Genomic DNA, 15,130 nt, shown 5'->3' on the forward strand with positions numbered 1-15,130 from the left:
CCTGATTCCATGCATTACCTGTTCTTAGCTTAGTGTGTTTAATTGCAGCAATGTTTCAGATAAACCTAAGGGTCAAATACTATAATGTACTGGCAAATGTTCCCGTTTTGTTGATGAACATTGAGGCTATACGATATCCAGCATCTGCTCAAAGCCGTAAGATGTGCATGTGGTCTTTTACTCTTTCGCCTACAGATGATGTCTATCGACAAATCATTTGCAAGCTACTAGTAGCATTTATTAAGTGAGTCACACTAGATATCTATCTAACTCTCCACAGCGGTTTTGTAAGTTTCTTTCCCTAAAATGAAATATAAATTCACTCCCCAGGGCTTCATTCAAAGGACCCTCATTTTGTTTCCATGGTTGTCAAAGTGAACTGATGCCCTAGTCAAGTATTTACCTCTTCACTGGTGTGCTGTAAAATTTGACCTCATGAATCTTTCAGATTCTGTTGATTTCTCTAAGCTCGACTGGGTGGGAACAAACATTAACACGTACATTAACACATTAACAAACATTAACACAGAACAACACTCTCTTGGCTTGTTCAGTTGCCCAGTGATTTGTATTGGAATTACTGGGTTTTCAGGTTCAGCAAATAATACAGTAGATTTCAATGGAGAGAGAAAAATGCCACTGTACAAATAATGTGAAATATTGAAAATTCTGAAATTAGTAGGACAGTGATTTGAGACTGAAGGGTTATTAAATATAGTGATTTTTCTACATGAAAATGTGCGCGATAATGTATAGAGGGAGTGTCAGGTTTCAGAGGTGCTTTCTATTTATTACGTTTGTTAGTCTTTCCTATTGAACAATATATGGGGATGGTTGCTATGGCAACTTGTGAGCACATAGGAACACAGACTGGAGAGCAACCAGGAGACAGTAATAAGCTTACTGTGAGCTTGTTTGGCTCCTTCTGTTTATAAATTATGATGAATAAAAAACACTGGCATATAATTTCACCCGCACGTACACATGCATTCATACAAAAACAGATTCACCCAAACACATTTACACAGTCCCACTTCCACACAATTTCATACATGGCTTGGCAGTGACGAGGAATGCATACTGCCTAGATACCCTCGCAGAGTGTTTCGCCATCTGCTGTTTTTTATCTCCCTCTCTTCCTCCATTGGTACCGACAGTGCTAAACAGGAGGAATGGCGGATGAGATGAAGGGAAGTGGGCACAGGGAGGAGGGGGGAGGGAGGTGGTCAGCCCAGGAACATGACTAGCCAGAGAGTGTTGTGGGGGCTTGCGAGCTAAGGATTCCCCCAGAAAAGACCCCAACCCCCAACAGCAAATCTCCCACCCTTGTTAAAAAAGCAGCCGTGACAGGCCTATGTGTGTGAGGGGATGGTATTCAGGCCAAGGGTGGGGCGCTTTGTGTGTGTGTGTGCGTGCGTATGTGTGTGTGTGTGGGTGGGTGGGTGGGTGGGTGTGTGTGGGTGGGTGGGTGGGTGTGCGTGTGTAATAAAGTGTTCTATATAAAGTATCAGTCAAAAGTTTGGACACAGCTACTCATTCCAGGGTTTTTCTTTATTTTTACTATTTTCTATACTGTAGAATAATAGTGAAGACATCAAAACTACGAAATAACATGTAGTTAACCAAATAAGTGTTAAACAAATCAAAATTTATTTTATATTTGAGATTCTTCAAAGTAACCACCCTTTGCCTTGATGACAGCTTTACACACTCTTGGCATTCTCTCAACCAGCTTCACGAAGTAGTCACCTGGAATGCATTTCAATTAACAGGTGTGCCTTGTTAAAAGTTAATTTGTGGAATTTCTTTCCTTCTTACTGCGTTTGAGCCAATCAGTTGTGTTGTGACAAGGTAGGGGTGGTATAGAGAAGATAGCCCTATTTGGTAAAATACCAAGTTAAAATTATGGCAAGAACAGCTCAAATGAGCAAAGAAAAACGACTGCGTGAATCAGGCTTTCATGGTCAAAATGCCACAAATAAACCACTACTAAAAGACACCAATAAGGAGAAGATACTTGCTTGGGCCAAGATGCATGAGCAATGGACATTAGACCGGTGGAAATCTGTCCTTTGGTCTGATAAATCGAAATTTGAGATTTTGGGTTCCAACTGCCGTGTCTTTGTGAGACACAGAGTAGGTGAACGGAAGATCTCTGCATGTACAGTGAGGGAAAAAAGTATTTGATCCCCTGCTGATTTTGTAAGTTTGCCCACTGACAAAGAAATTATCAGTCTATAATTTTAATGGTAGGTTTATTTGAACAGTGAGAGACAGAATGACAACAAAAGAATCCTGAAAAACGCATGTCAAAAATGTTATAAATTGATTTGCATTTTAATGAGGGAAATAAGTATTTGACCCCCTCTCAATCAGAAAGATTTCTGGCTCCCAGGTGTCTTTTATACAGGTAACGAGCTGAGATTAGGAGCACACTCTTAAAGGGAGTGGAGTGGCCTAGCCAGTCTCCAGACCTTAATCCCATAGAAAATCTGTGGAGGGAGCTGAAGGTTCGAGTTGCCAAACGTCAGCCTCGAAACCTTAATGACTTGGAGAAGATCTGCAAAGAGGGGTGGGACAAAATCCCTCCTGAGATGTGTGCAAACCTGGTGGCCAACTACAAGAAACGTCTGACCTCTGTGATTGCCAACAAGGGTTTTGCCACCAAGTACTAAGTCATGTTTTGCAGAGGGGTCAAATACTTATTTCCCTCATTAAAATGCAAATCATTTTATAACATTTTTGACATGCGTTTTTCTGGATTGTTTTGTTGTTATTCTGTCTCTCACTGCAAATAAACCTACTATTAAAATTATAGACTGATAATTTCTTTGTAAGTGGGCAAACGTACAAAATCAGCAGGGGATCAAATACTTTTTTCCCCCACTGTATATATACAGTGATAGAGTGGGGATTGGAACCAGGTGTGTGTAATGATGACGAGACAAGTCCGGGGTTGATGAGTGAAGGGTGTTTGCCAGCAGCAGGATCGGCAGCATCTAGAAGGCCGGCAACGCCGAACGCCTGAGCTGGACAGGAGGGGGAGCCAAAGCGAAGGCTGGTGTGACAGACCCCCCCGATGCGCTGCTCCAGCGGCGGGGCACCGCCGACCTTAGGGATGACCCTGGAGACACGGTGCGGGTCGGTCGGGACGACGCCTGTGGAAGTCCTGAATGAGAGAACGGTCCAGGACATCCAGCACCGCTCTTCGGGCCCGTACCCCTCCCAGTCGACCAGGTACTGGAGAGACCAACCACAGCTGCGGACGGAGTACGGCGGGGCCACCTCGATGTCCAAGTGAAGGGGAGGTGCGTTGTGGGGTCTAGCACTAGCCAAGGGACCAGCTGCCACCAGTCTAGCTGCCACCGGTCTGAGGAGAGATACATGAAATGAGGGTGAGATACGGTAATTGACGTGGAGCTGCAATCTGTACGTCACCTCATTGACTCTCCTCAGGACTTTGAACAGCCCCACAAACCGCAGGCTCAGCTTCTGGCAGGGCAGGCAGACAGGCAGGTCCTTCGTAGAAAGCCAGACCCTGTCACTAGGGTGAAAGACCGGGCCCACACTGCGGTGACGATCGGCCTGTGTCTTCTGCCGGAGGATGACACGCAGGAGACGGGTGCGCGCTGTGTTCCATACCTCCTTCCAGTGCCGGAACCAATCGTCCACCGCACAAGCTTCGATCTGACTACGGTGCCAGGGTGCCAGGGCCGGCTGATAGCCTAGATCACACTGAAAGGGTGTGAGGTTAGTGGAGGAGTGACGGAGGGAGTTTTGTGCGTATTCTTTCCAAGGCAGAAACGCAGCCCACTCCCCTGGCCAGTCCTGACAGTAACGACGAAGGTTCCTACTCAGTACCTGATTTATCCTTTCAACCTGCCAATTTGATTAGGGACGGTACCCGGAGGTGAGGCTGACTTTGACCCCCAGTCATTCCATGAAGCCCTTCCAGACATGGGAGGTGAGCTGAGGACCACGGTCAGACTTGATGTTCTCCGGGATCCCGTAGTGCCGGAAGACGTGAGAGAAGAGAGCCTCCGCGGTCTGCATGGCCGTAGGGAGACCAGGCAGAGGAATCAAACAACACGCCTTGGAAAACCTGTCCACAACGACCAGGATGGTGGTGTGCCCCTCCAAAGAGGAAGGTCTGTGACAAAGTGCACGGATAGATGGTACCAGGGTCGTTGTGGAACCGGCAGCGGGTGGAGTTTGCCATAGGGGAGGTGTCTCAGTTTTTTGCTCTGTGCTCAGGTGGAGCAGAAAGAGACGTAAACTCAGATGTCCTGGGCCAAGGTGGGCCACCAGTACTTGGTGGAGAGACAGTCGATAGTACGGGCTATACCCGGGTGCCCCGACACAGGTTCTATGTGTGCCCATGAGAGGAGATGGTCCCTCACATCAGAGGGCACGTAGGTATGCCCCTCGGGATAGTTGGCAGGTGAGGGCTCGATGGATGTCCGTGTCCACATTACACGTGACAGGAGCCACAATGCGGGACAGGTGAATAATGGGTGTCACTTTCTCCCTCTGATCCTCTGTGACATGCACCTGGGACAACGCATCGGCCTTGACGTTCTTAGCGAAGAATCTGGCGAAGAATAGGGCCCACCTGGCCTGACGCGGGTTCAGCCTCTTCACTGCTCGAATATACTCTAGGTTCCGGTGGTCTGTCCAAACCAGGAATAGGTGTTGAGCACCCTCCAGCCAGTGCCGCCATGTTTTCAGCGCCTTCTTGACAGCCAGAAACTCACGATCCCCCACATCGTAATTCCACTCCGTTGGATACAGCTTCTGTGAGTAAAAGGTGCATGGATGGAGTTTAGGCGGCGATCCAGTGCGTTGGAAGAGAACAGCCCCTACTCCAACCTCAGAGGCATCCACCTCCACGATGAAGGGCAGAGACGGGTCAGGATGAACCAGAACAGGTGCGTTCGTAAAACATTCTTTGAGCGCACAGAATTCTTCGTTGGCATCCTCAGTCCAGCACAGCTGTCTAAGACCTCCCTTCAGGAGGGAGGTGAGAGTGGCCACCAATGTGCTGATACCCTTAATGAAGCGCCTGAAATAGTTGGCAAAACCTAGGAAGCGCTGCACCGCTTTTATGTTAAATGGAACAGGCTACAACCGTACTGCACTGACCCTCTACTCTTCCATCTCCACTCCCGCGGTGGATATCCGAAAGCCCAGGAAGGAGATTGCCTGCTGGAAGAAAAGGCACTTCTCCACCTTGGTGTACAGGTGATACCCTATCAGCCTCTCCAAAACGTACCTGACATGAGAGACATGTTGCTCGCGTGTAGTGGAGTACACCAAGATGTCGTCCATGTACACCACTACACAGTGACCCAACATGTCTCTAAACACCTCGTTAATGAAGGATAGAAACACCGACGTGCATTTGTAATCGTAGTGCCCGGTGCTGGTGCTGAAGGCGGTCTTCCATTCATCCCCCTCTCTGATGCGCACCAGGTTGTAGGCACTGCGTAAATCCAATTATGTAAAGTACTGAGCACCGTGCATCTGTTCGATCACAGTGGGTATGAGAGGCAGGGGATAACTGAATTTAACAGTTGCCTTATTCAGTGTCTGGTAATTGATACAGGGGCGAAGACCTCCGTCCTTCTTCTTCACAAAGGAGGAATTCTTGGGCCAGTGCCTCCTGGACGTAGACCTCCATGGCTTCGGTCTCTGCATGCGAGAGAGGGTAGATGTGCCCCCGCAGGAGGATAAAACCAGGCAGTTAGGTCAATAATGGAGTCCCATGGGCGATGAGGGGGCAGGCACGTGGCACGAGTCTTCGAAAAAGCCACCTGTAGGTCCCGGTGTTCCTCCGGGACAGGGATGTGTGTGACCTGGTCTTTCCACGGAGGTGGCACAGATAGACAGAGAGACACCTCCCCTGACACTCCTGCGACCAACCCAACAACAACCTCTCTGTCCATGATATCCTGGGGTTATGCAACTGTAACCAGGGGAAACCTAAAACTACGGGGTGTGCAGGAGAGTCTAAGATGAGGAAAGTGATGTGGTCATGGTGGTTGTGAGCAAGTGTGAGGGAAATGCGAATCGTGGTCTGGCAAACCAGTCCTGTTCCTAGGGGACGGTTGTCTAGGTCATGGACTGGGATAGGGGGTTGTAAAGGAACTAGAGGAATGCGTAATGATAAGGACACTGACCGGTCCAGGAAATTTCCTGTAGAACCCACTAGGGTAGGACTCAGTGGGGGGCCAGGATAGTCCGGGAAGGTGACAGGATAGTCCGGGAAGGAGGATGGGCTGTGTGGACAGAGAGGAGCAAGGCACGTCCACGCCTACCTGGGAAGGTACAGCAGTGCTCCTCGGCCTGTCGCTTTCTTGCCTGGTTCTCCTTCTGGGACAAGTGTTCCAGGGGTGGTCCGACTCCTCGCAGTATGAGCAGAGACCCTGTCAACGGCGGCGTGACGTTCCTCTGGGGGAAGGTGCGTCGGGCCCTCCTCCATGGGCTCAGTCTCACTGGAGGTTCCTGGGAGAGACCCGAACCCCCGGGATTGGCGACGACAGGCACACAGGAGATTATCCAGGCGGATGGCCATGGCGATGAGCTAGTCCAGCGTGAGGTCATCATCGCGACAGGCCAGCTCGGTCTGGATGTCCGCCTGTAGCTCGCTGCGGAAAACTGTCAACAGGGCCTGGTCGTTCCAGCCAGTGGAAGCAGCCACCATCCGGAAATCCAGAGCGTACTCAGACGCTGTTCTGGCCCCTGGCGTAGACAGAGGAGATGCCCACCTCCCTCTCGGCCCTCTGTAGGGTGGTCGAAAACGGCACGGAAGAGTTGGGTGAAGCGATCACAGTACTGCACTTCTGGACAGCCCCTCTCCCAGACGGTGTGCGCCTACTCCAGAGCCCTGCCTGTCAGCACCGAGATCACCAAGGCCACCTTGTCCCTCTCTGAGGCTGTCCCGGCATGACGAGCAAGATGGAGGTCACACTGCAGGAGAAACCCCCTACAGTGAGCTGGGGTGCTGTCAAACCGCTCCGGGAGGGGCAGGTGGACGTTGCTAATCCGACTGGGTAATGTAGATGGTGGTGGGGTGGCTGGAATGACTGTGGGGAGCTGGGAAGGTGGTGGTGTAGCCAGCAGTTGGTGTACGGTCCAGAGCACCTCGTCCATGGCAATCCCGAGGTGCTCAAGGCACGAGTCATGGTATAGGAGCTTCGCCCCTATAGCGGAGAGGTCAGATGTCCTGTTGCTTCCTGTTCTCTTGGGTCGGTCATTCTGTCACAAATGTAGAGAGGAGTAGGCAGGAGGCAGTCGCAGGTTTAGAACTACTGAGTTTATTAAACCACTATGATTATAAAAGTGGGACAAAACCCAAAGTGCAAAATAATAAAGTAGTCAGGAAATAGTAGGAGAGATTCCTCTAAGGAAATCAAGCAACATTTACAATGACCGACAGACAAATGATGGCGGGAATATATATACAGTGATAGTGGGGATTGGAACCAGGTGTGTGTAATGATGACGAGACAAGTCTGGGGTTGATGAGTGAAGGGCATTTGCCAGCAGCAGGTTTGGCAGCAGCTAGAAGGCGGTGACGCTGAATGCCTGAGCTGGACAGGAGGGGGAGCCAAAGTGAAGGCTGGTGTGACAATTCCTCATGAAGCTGGAGAGAATGCCAAGAGTGCAAAGCTGCCATCAAGGCAAAGGGTGGCTACTTTGAAGAATCTAAAATATATTTTGATTTGTTTAACACTTTTTTGGTAACTACATGATTCAATATGTGTTATTTCATAGTTTTGATGTCTTTACCATTATTCTACAATGTAGAAAATAGTAAAAATACAGAAAAACCCTTGAATGAGTAGGTGTGTCCAAACTTTCGGCTGGTACTGTATGTGCAGGCAATGAACCACACTTGCTTATTGACATGTTTTATTCAGTTTGGTAATAATCACTTTACTGTACATACTCAAGGCTGACTCGAATTGAAAATGTTACTGTTTTCCCTTATCCCTGAGATACACATTTAAACTGTTTTTATTTATTTAATTTCTTCCAATATGTCTGTAAAGCACAAGGCTGTCAAAAGCCTAACACTTATAAATAAAAATGCAATTACCAATCGGGTGGGATGTGTAGGCTTTGTCCCAAATGGTACCATATTCCCTATACAGAGGCCCTGGTCAAAAGTAGTGCACTATAAAGTGAATATTGTTACATTTGGGACACAAACTGTGAAGTACAGCTATGTTGTGACATTTAATGACAGCCTCCCACCACTCTACCATTGTTGCCACTCTGTCTAACCTTAGAAAACTCCATGTTAAACAGGGCCCCTAAGATATACTGTAACGTCAGGCCTTAAATTGAGCCCCTTTTATTCTGTAGAAGTGAAATATAGTATATCATTGTGAGAAGAGCGGAGCAGACCTGCCCTCTCCATTCCACTGTGTTGCATACAGTTAGGAGGTTAACCCATACTGGGAATAAATATGAGTCAAATATCACCAAAATTGGATACAGAGATACTACAATTTTCATTTGTCTTTATTTTATTTTGTCAACATGTTAGCTTTCAATTAGCTTTCTTTAACATTTGTTCAGAGATGTGAACAAAGATGACATATCTTAGATGATCTAAATCTAAACTTTCCCAATGGTTGATCAAAGGTTTGAATTTCACTCATACTGCAATGTAAACATGCAAACGTCTGTACCGCTTCCTGTGTAGGTAGCGCACCATGCTCGCCGATATCAAATCAAATCAAATTGTATTTGTCACATGCGCCGAATACAACAACTGTGAAAGGCATTGTTGGTTAAGAAAATATTTACTAGATAAACTAAAGTAAAAGAAAATTACAAAAAAGAAACAAAAGTAACACAATAAAATAACAATAACGAGGCAATATACAGGGGGTACCGGTCAATGTGCGGGGGTACAGGTTAGTCGAGGTAATTTACTAACGTCAAGGTACAAATTTTACCCCTACCTACAATTTTACCCCTACCTACATACCCCTATGTAGGTAGGGGTAAAGTGAATATGCATAGATAATAAACAGCGAGTAGTAGCAGTGCGGGTGGGGGGGGGGGGGGGGGTGTCAATGCAAATAGTCCGGGTGGCCATTTGATTAAGTATTAAGCAGTCTTATGGCTTGGGGGTAGAAGCTGTTAAGGAGCCTTTTGGACCTAGACTTGGCACTCCGGTACCACTTGCCATGCAGTAGCAGAGAGAACAGTATATGACTTGGGTGACTTGAGTCTTTTACCATTTTTGGGCGTTCCTCTGACACCGCCTAGAATATACGGTTGAAGTCGGAAGTTTACATACACCTAAGCCAAATACATTTAAACTCAGTTTTTCACAATTCTTGACATTTAATCCTAGTAAAAATTCCCCGTCTTAAGTCAGTTAGGATCACAACTTTATTTTAAGAATGTGAAATGTCAGAATAATAGTAGAGAGAATGATTTATTTCAGCTTTTATTTCTTTCATCACATTCCCAATGGGTCAGAAGTTTCACTCAATTAGTATTTGGTAGCATTGCCTTTAAATTGTTTAACTTGGGTCAAACGTTTTGGGTAGCCTTCCACAAGCTTCCCACAATAAGTTGGGTGAATTTTGGCCCATTCCTCCTGACAGAGCAGGTGTAACTGAGTCAGGTTTGTAGGCCTCCTTGCTCGCACATACTTTTTCAGTTCTGCCCACAAATGTTCTATAGGTTTGAGGTCAGGGCTTTGTGCTAGCCACTCCAATACCTTGACTTTGTTGTCCTTAAGCCATTTTGCCACAACTTTGGAAGTATGCTTGAGGTCATTGTCCATTTGGAAGACCCATTTGTGACCAAGCTTTAACTTCCTGACTGATGTCTTGAGATGTTGCTTCAATATAGCCACATAATTTCCCTACCTCATGATGCCATCTATTTTGTGAAGTGCACCAGTCCCTCCTGCAGCAAAGCACCCCCACAACATGATGCTGCCAATCCTGTGCTTCACAGATGGGTTGGTGTTCTTTGGCTTGCAAGCCTCCCCCTTTTTCCTCCGTACATAACGATGGTCATTATGGCCAAACAGTTCTATTTTTGTTTCATCAGACCAGAGGACATTTCTCCAAAAAGTACGATCTTTGTGTCCATGTGCAAACCGTAGTCTTTTTTTTATGGCGGTTTTGGAGCAGTGGCTTCTTCCTTGCTGAGCGGCCTTTCAGGTTATGTCAATATAGGACTCGTTTTACTGTAGATATTTATACTTTTGTACCTGTTTCCTCCAGCAACTTCACAAGGTCCTTTGCTGTTGTTCTGGGATTGATTTGCACTTTTCGCACCAAAGTATGTTCATCTCTAGGAGACAGAACGCGTCTCCTTCCTGAGCGGTAAGACGGCTGCGTGGTCTTATGGTGTTTATACTTGCGTACTATTGTTTGTACAGATGAACGTGGTACCTTCAGTTGTTTGGAAATTGCTACCAAGGCCGAACCAGACTTGTGGAGGTCTACAAATCTACCATTTTTCTTCTGAGGTCTTGGCTGATTTGTTTTTATTTTCCCATGATGGCAAGCAAAGAGGCACTGATTTTGAAGGTAGGCTTTGAAATACATCCACAGGTACACCTCCAATTGACTCAAATGATGTCAATTAGCCTGTCAGAAGCTTCCAAAGCCATGACATCCTTTTCATGAATTTTCCAAGCTGTTTAAAGGCACAGTCAACTTAGTATATGTAAACTTCTGACCAACTGTAATTGTGATACAGTGAATTATAAGTGAAATAATCTGTCTGTAAACAGTTGTGTCATGAACCGACTTGCCAAAACTAGAGTTTGTTAACAAGAAATATGTGGAGTGGTTGAAAAACGAGTTTTAATGACTCCAACCTAAGTGTATGTAAACTTCCCACTTCAACTGTAGATGCTGGATGGCAGGAAGCTTGGCCCCGGTGATGTACAAGCGCCTTACGGTTGGATGCCAAGCAGTTGCCATACGAGGTGGTGATGCAACCAGTCAGGATGCTCTTGATGGTGCAGCTGTAGAACATTTGCCCCCCTCTAAGCAGGGCAGTGTAAACAGAAATATCTTGTTGAGCCAGAACTCTTACAGTAAAAATTGTAATAGCATAGTAATGTTTTTGAAATAGCTGAAATGTACAGACATGTTCTTTATTTTTGAGACTTGTGTTATTGAGTTTTTATGTGTAGTTGTAGTAACAGCCTGTTACATTCTTAAATTGTTACTATAGCTTTACATCTCAACAATAGCTAGGTATCCATCCAATTGGTGACAGGTTTTCATGTGAGTATTCTTAAATCTGTGTAAAGAAAATATGCACATTTTCTCACCAGGGGTGTGTTTCCATCAAACATACTTGTTGCGGATAAATGTCAGTGAGTGATGACATAGTGCACACAAAATGTACTTTTTCGCTTAAGTTTTCATGTACCGAATAAAAATCTAAAGTTCACTGTGTTTTCATTGCATTTTCAACTCTGCTGTCACAAAAACTGTTGCACTAAATAGCAAATTTGCCTACTCTGGTCTTGTCCCTTGCGCTCTAGCCAATAGCTCGCAGATACAGTGCGGGTAGGCTAGTCTACATGGTAAGATTATTATGGATAAGAGCGAGAATGTGTTTATTTGTCAAACGGCAGTGAAGCATCTATCATCATGTCACCAGAATAAGACCTTTGATATTTATTGTAAAGGTGCATAAAGATCACTGTGCACTTTCACCACATTGTGAAGTTCATCATCATTTATTTAATCTAGCCTTATAAACTGCATAGTTTTCCAAGTTGTAGTGGGAGGACCACACACCATATCATCATGTGACTCCAAGTTTACTTCGATATGATGGTTATTATATCAATATTTGCGCATCAAGGCGTTCCACCACCATTTCTCACATGATACATTTAACCAAGATCCCACCATTTTGAACAAACAAATGATCTGTCTACATTTATAAAATTGTACCGAAAGTCCTGTTTCCATCACAACTATTGTGATTTTTTAAATATGGTATGACTTTATTCGCATAAAAACTGTGGATGGAAACGTGGTCAGTGTATCATTTTTTTTTTGCTTGATTGCACTGAGCCACGTTTTCAATTTGTGTTTACCTCAGAAACTGACTTCCACAATATTGATAAAATGAAGCCTGGTTTGTTCAACGGTAACGTTAATTCGGTAGCTAGCGTAATCCTAAGAACACCTAGCTATGGCTGTCACGCCCTGACCTTAGAGAACCTTTTTATTTCTCTATTTGGTTAGATCAGGGTGTGATTTGGGTGGGCATTCTAGTTTTCTATTTCTTTGTTTGCCGGGTATGGTTCCCAATCAGAGGCAGCTGTCTATCGTTGTCTCTGATTGGGGATCATACTTAGGCAGCCTTTTTCCCACCTTAGTTTGTGGGATCTTGTTTTTGGTACTGTACTGTTAGCCCTACTGAACATTACGGTTAGTTTGTATTTGTTTTGTTTTCAGTGTTCATTTTAATAAAGTAAGACGTACGCTTACCACGCTGCACCTTGGTCCAATCCGTCCAACAATGATCGTAACAATGGCTCAGCTAAACATCAGCATTCAGTTACAGCCAGCATGTTTATGAGAGGATGCAGAAATTATTTTGTTTAGCTAGCTAGCTAAGGTTACCTAGCTGTGTAGCTTATGTTCTAATATGAATGACAGTGTATGATAATGTTACTGTACCTTTATATTCATATGGATAATACACCCTTCCCACAAGGCACCGATGTCAATTCAACATCTATTCCACATTCATTCAACATCATTTCATTGAAATGACGTGGAAACAACATTGTGGATTGTTGCATTATTCAAGAGTGTAATATGGTTTCGTTACATTATTAAACAGTATAATATGTTTTAGAAGAAAAGCTGCTTGGATGGTTAAATAGTTTGTGCTTACCGGCTAGTGGCTACTGTGATATTTACGGTCAATTTGAGCTGCGGACCAAGAATGTCACGTTGCCAGCCACAATGAAAGGTAAGGCAAGGATGTAATGTGAATTGAAAAGTAGAAATCTCTTCCGCCACTCCACTCCTCAGACTCTCCTTCATCTCTTGTAGTGGGAATAGGGCCGGAGGTTGAGAGACCCTGGGCTACATTTCTCAGTTCAAATGCATGAAATTAAGTAAACTGATATCAGGTGTGACTGTGCTAATGATTCTGTTATCACCCTAGTGCTAAGAATCATCTTCAGCACAGACTTCTAGTTCCGCCTATGATGTAATGTGATGTTACATAACAATTATTGCTTGTCAAGTGATTCCTTGACGATTACTTAAGACACACTGTCGTTTTACTTAGTAACAGCAATGCGTACTACGTCAAAATAATGGAAACACCCACATAAAGTCTCTTAATAGGGTGTTGGGCCACCACGAACAGCTTCAATGCGCCTTGGAATGGATTCTACAAGTTGACTTAAACCATGCCATGAAAATGAACACATCACACCATAACATATACTTTGTATCCCTCATTTACTCAAGTGCCTCCTTTCTTTTGGCAGTTACCGATATGCCTACAGTCAGGAATGCCGCAATTTGGGCAATATGCGAACCAAATATAGAACAGCTTATTGTGTTGTGGCCATAGACGTATAATCCATAGAAGAGTTTTGGAACCTCTTACCCTGGCAATTCAACTGTTAAACTTAAACTCATGGGTACACTACTGCCAGTCCTGATTTGAATGGGAACTGCTATTTTTGGATTATATTTTTATGGTTGGTTGCAGTTGTCATTTTACAAATTTCAAAATACAATCACGGGAAAACGTACAGTTTGGAAAGCAAATTCTTACTGCTGACTAACCTGTCTGTATTTCCTCCTAATATTGTACTCTCTGTGTGTCGCTTTATTGGCCTGGGCTATTGTTTGAATTCAAGACCAGATTGTTTTTATTGATCTCATTTTGTCAGTGTCAGAGTACACTGTTAGATGTCCCCATTGGAGAACCCTTTTTGGTTCCAAGTAGAACCCTTTTGGGTTACGTGCAGGGTTCTGCTAATGTCTTTTCAAATCAAATTTTATTTGTCACTTGCACAGAATGCAACAGGTGTAGACCTTACTGTGAAATGCTTCCTTAAGAGCCCTTAACTGACAATGCAGAGTTTTAAATAGTAAGTAAGAAAAATGTGCTAAATAAACTAAAGGACAAATAGTAACTCAATAAAATAACAATGACGAGGCTATATACAAGGGGTACTGGTACCGAGTCAATGTGCACCTTAGTGTAAAAATCCCATAGAAAATCCTGTCAGATGATACTTGTTTTATCCTATAGGATATAATCCTACAGGATTTATTTTATAGGATTTTATCCTATATTCTACAGGATAAAATTCTATAGGAGTCCAATATGACTGGTTCCAAAATTTGATAGGATTTTTCTATTGGATTCTTATAGGCTCCTATAGGATAAAATCCTATAGGGTAGAATCCTAATAGGACTGGTTCCAAAATCTGATCAGATTTTTCTACTAGGGATCTACCAGAAATCATGAAAACAGCGTTGACTTGTCTATAATAAGGCACATATACACTATATATACAAAAGCATGTGGACACCCCTTGAAATTAGTGGATTCTGCTCTTTCAGCCACACCCTTTGCTGACAGATATATACAATTGAGAGCTGAAACGCGTAGCGCGTACAAAGATCTGTCCGCGGTTGCAAAACTCATTTCCAAACTGACTCTGGAAGCAACTTCAGCACAAGAACTGTTCATCTGGAGCTCCATGAAATTGGTTTCCATGGCCGAGCAGCCACACACAAGCCTAAGGTCACCATACGCAATGCCAAGCATTGGCCGGAGTGGCGCCATTGGACTCTGGAGCAGTGGAAACGCGTTTTCTGGAGTGATGAATCACACTTCACAATCTGGCAGTCCGATGGATGAATGTGGGTTTGGCGGATGCCAGGAGAACGCTACCTGCCCAAATGCATTGTGCCACCTGTAAAGTTTGATGGAAGAGGAACAATGGTCTGGGGCTGTTTTTCATGGTTCGGGCAAGGCCCCTTAGTTCCAGTGAAGGGAAATCTTAACGTTACAGCATATAATGACATTCTAGACGATGATGGGCTTCCAACTTTGTGGCAACAGTTTGGGGAAGACCCT

Source organism: Salmo trutta, chromosome 3 (assembly GCF_901001165.1).
Source record: "Salmo trutta chromosome 3, fSalTru1.1, whole genome shotgun sequence".
In the NCBI taxonomy this organism is placed as follows: Eukaryota; Metazoa; Chordata; class Actinopteri; order Salmoniformes; family Salmonidae; genus Salmo; species Salmo trutta.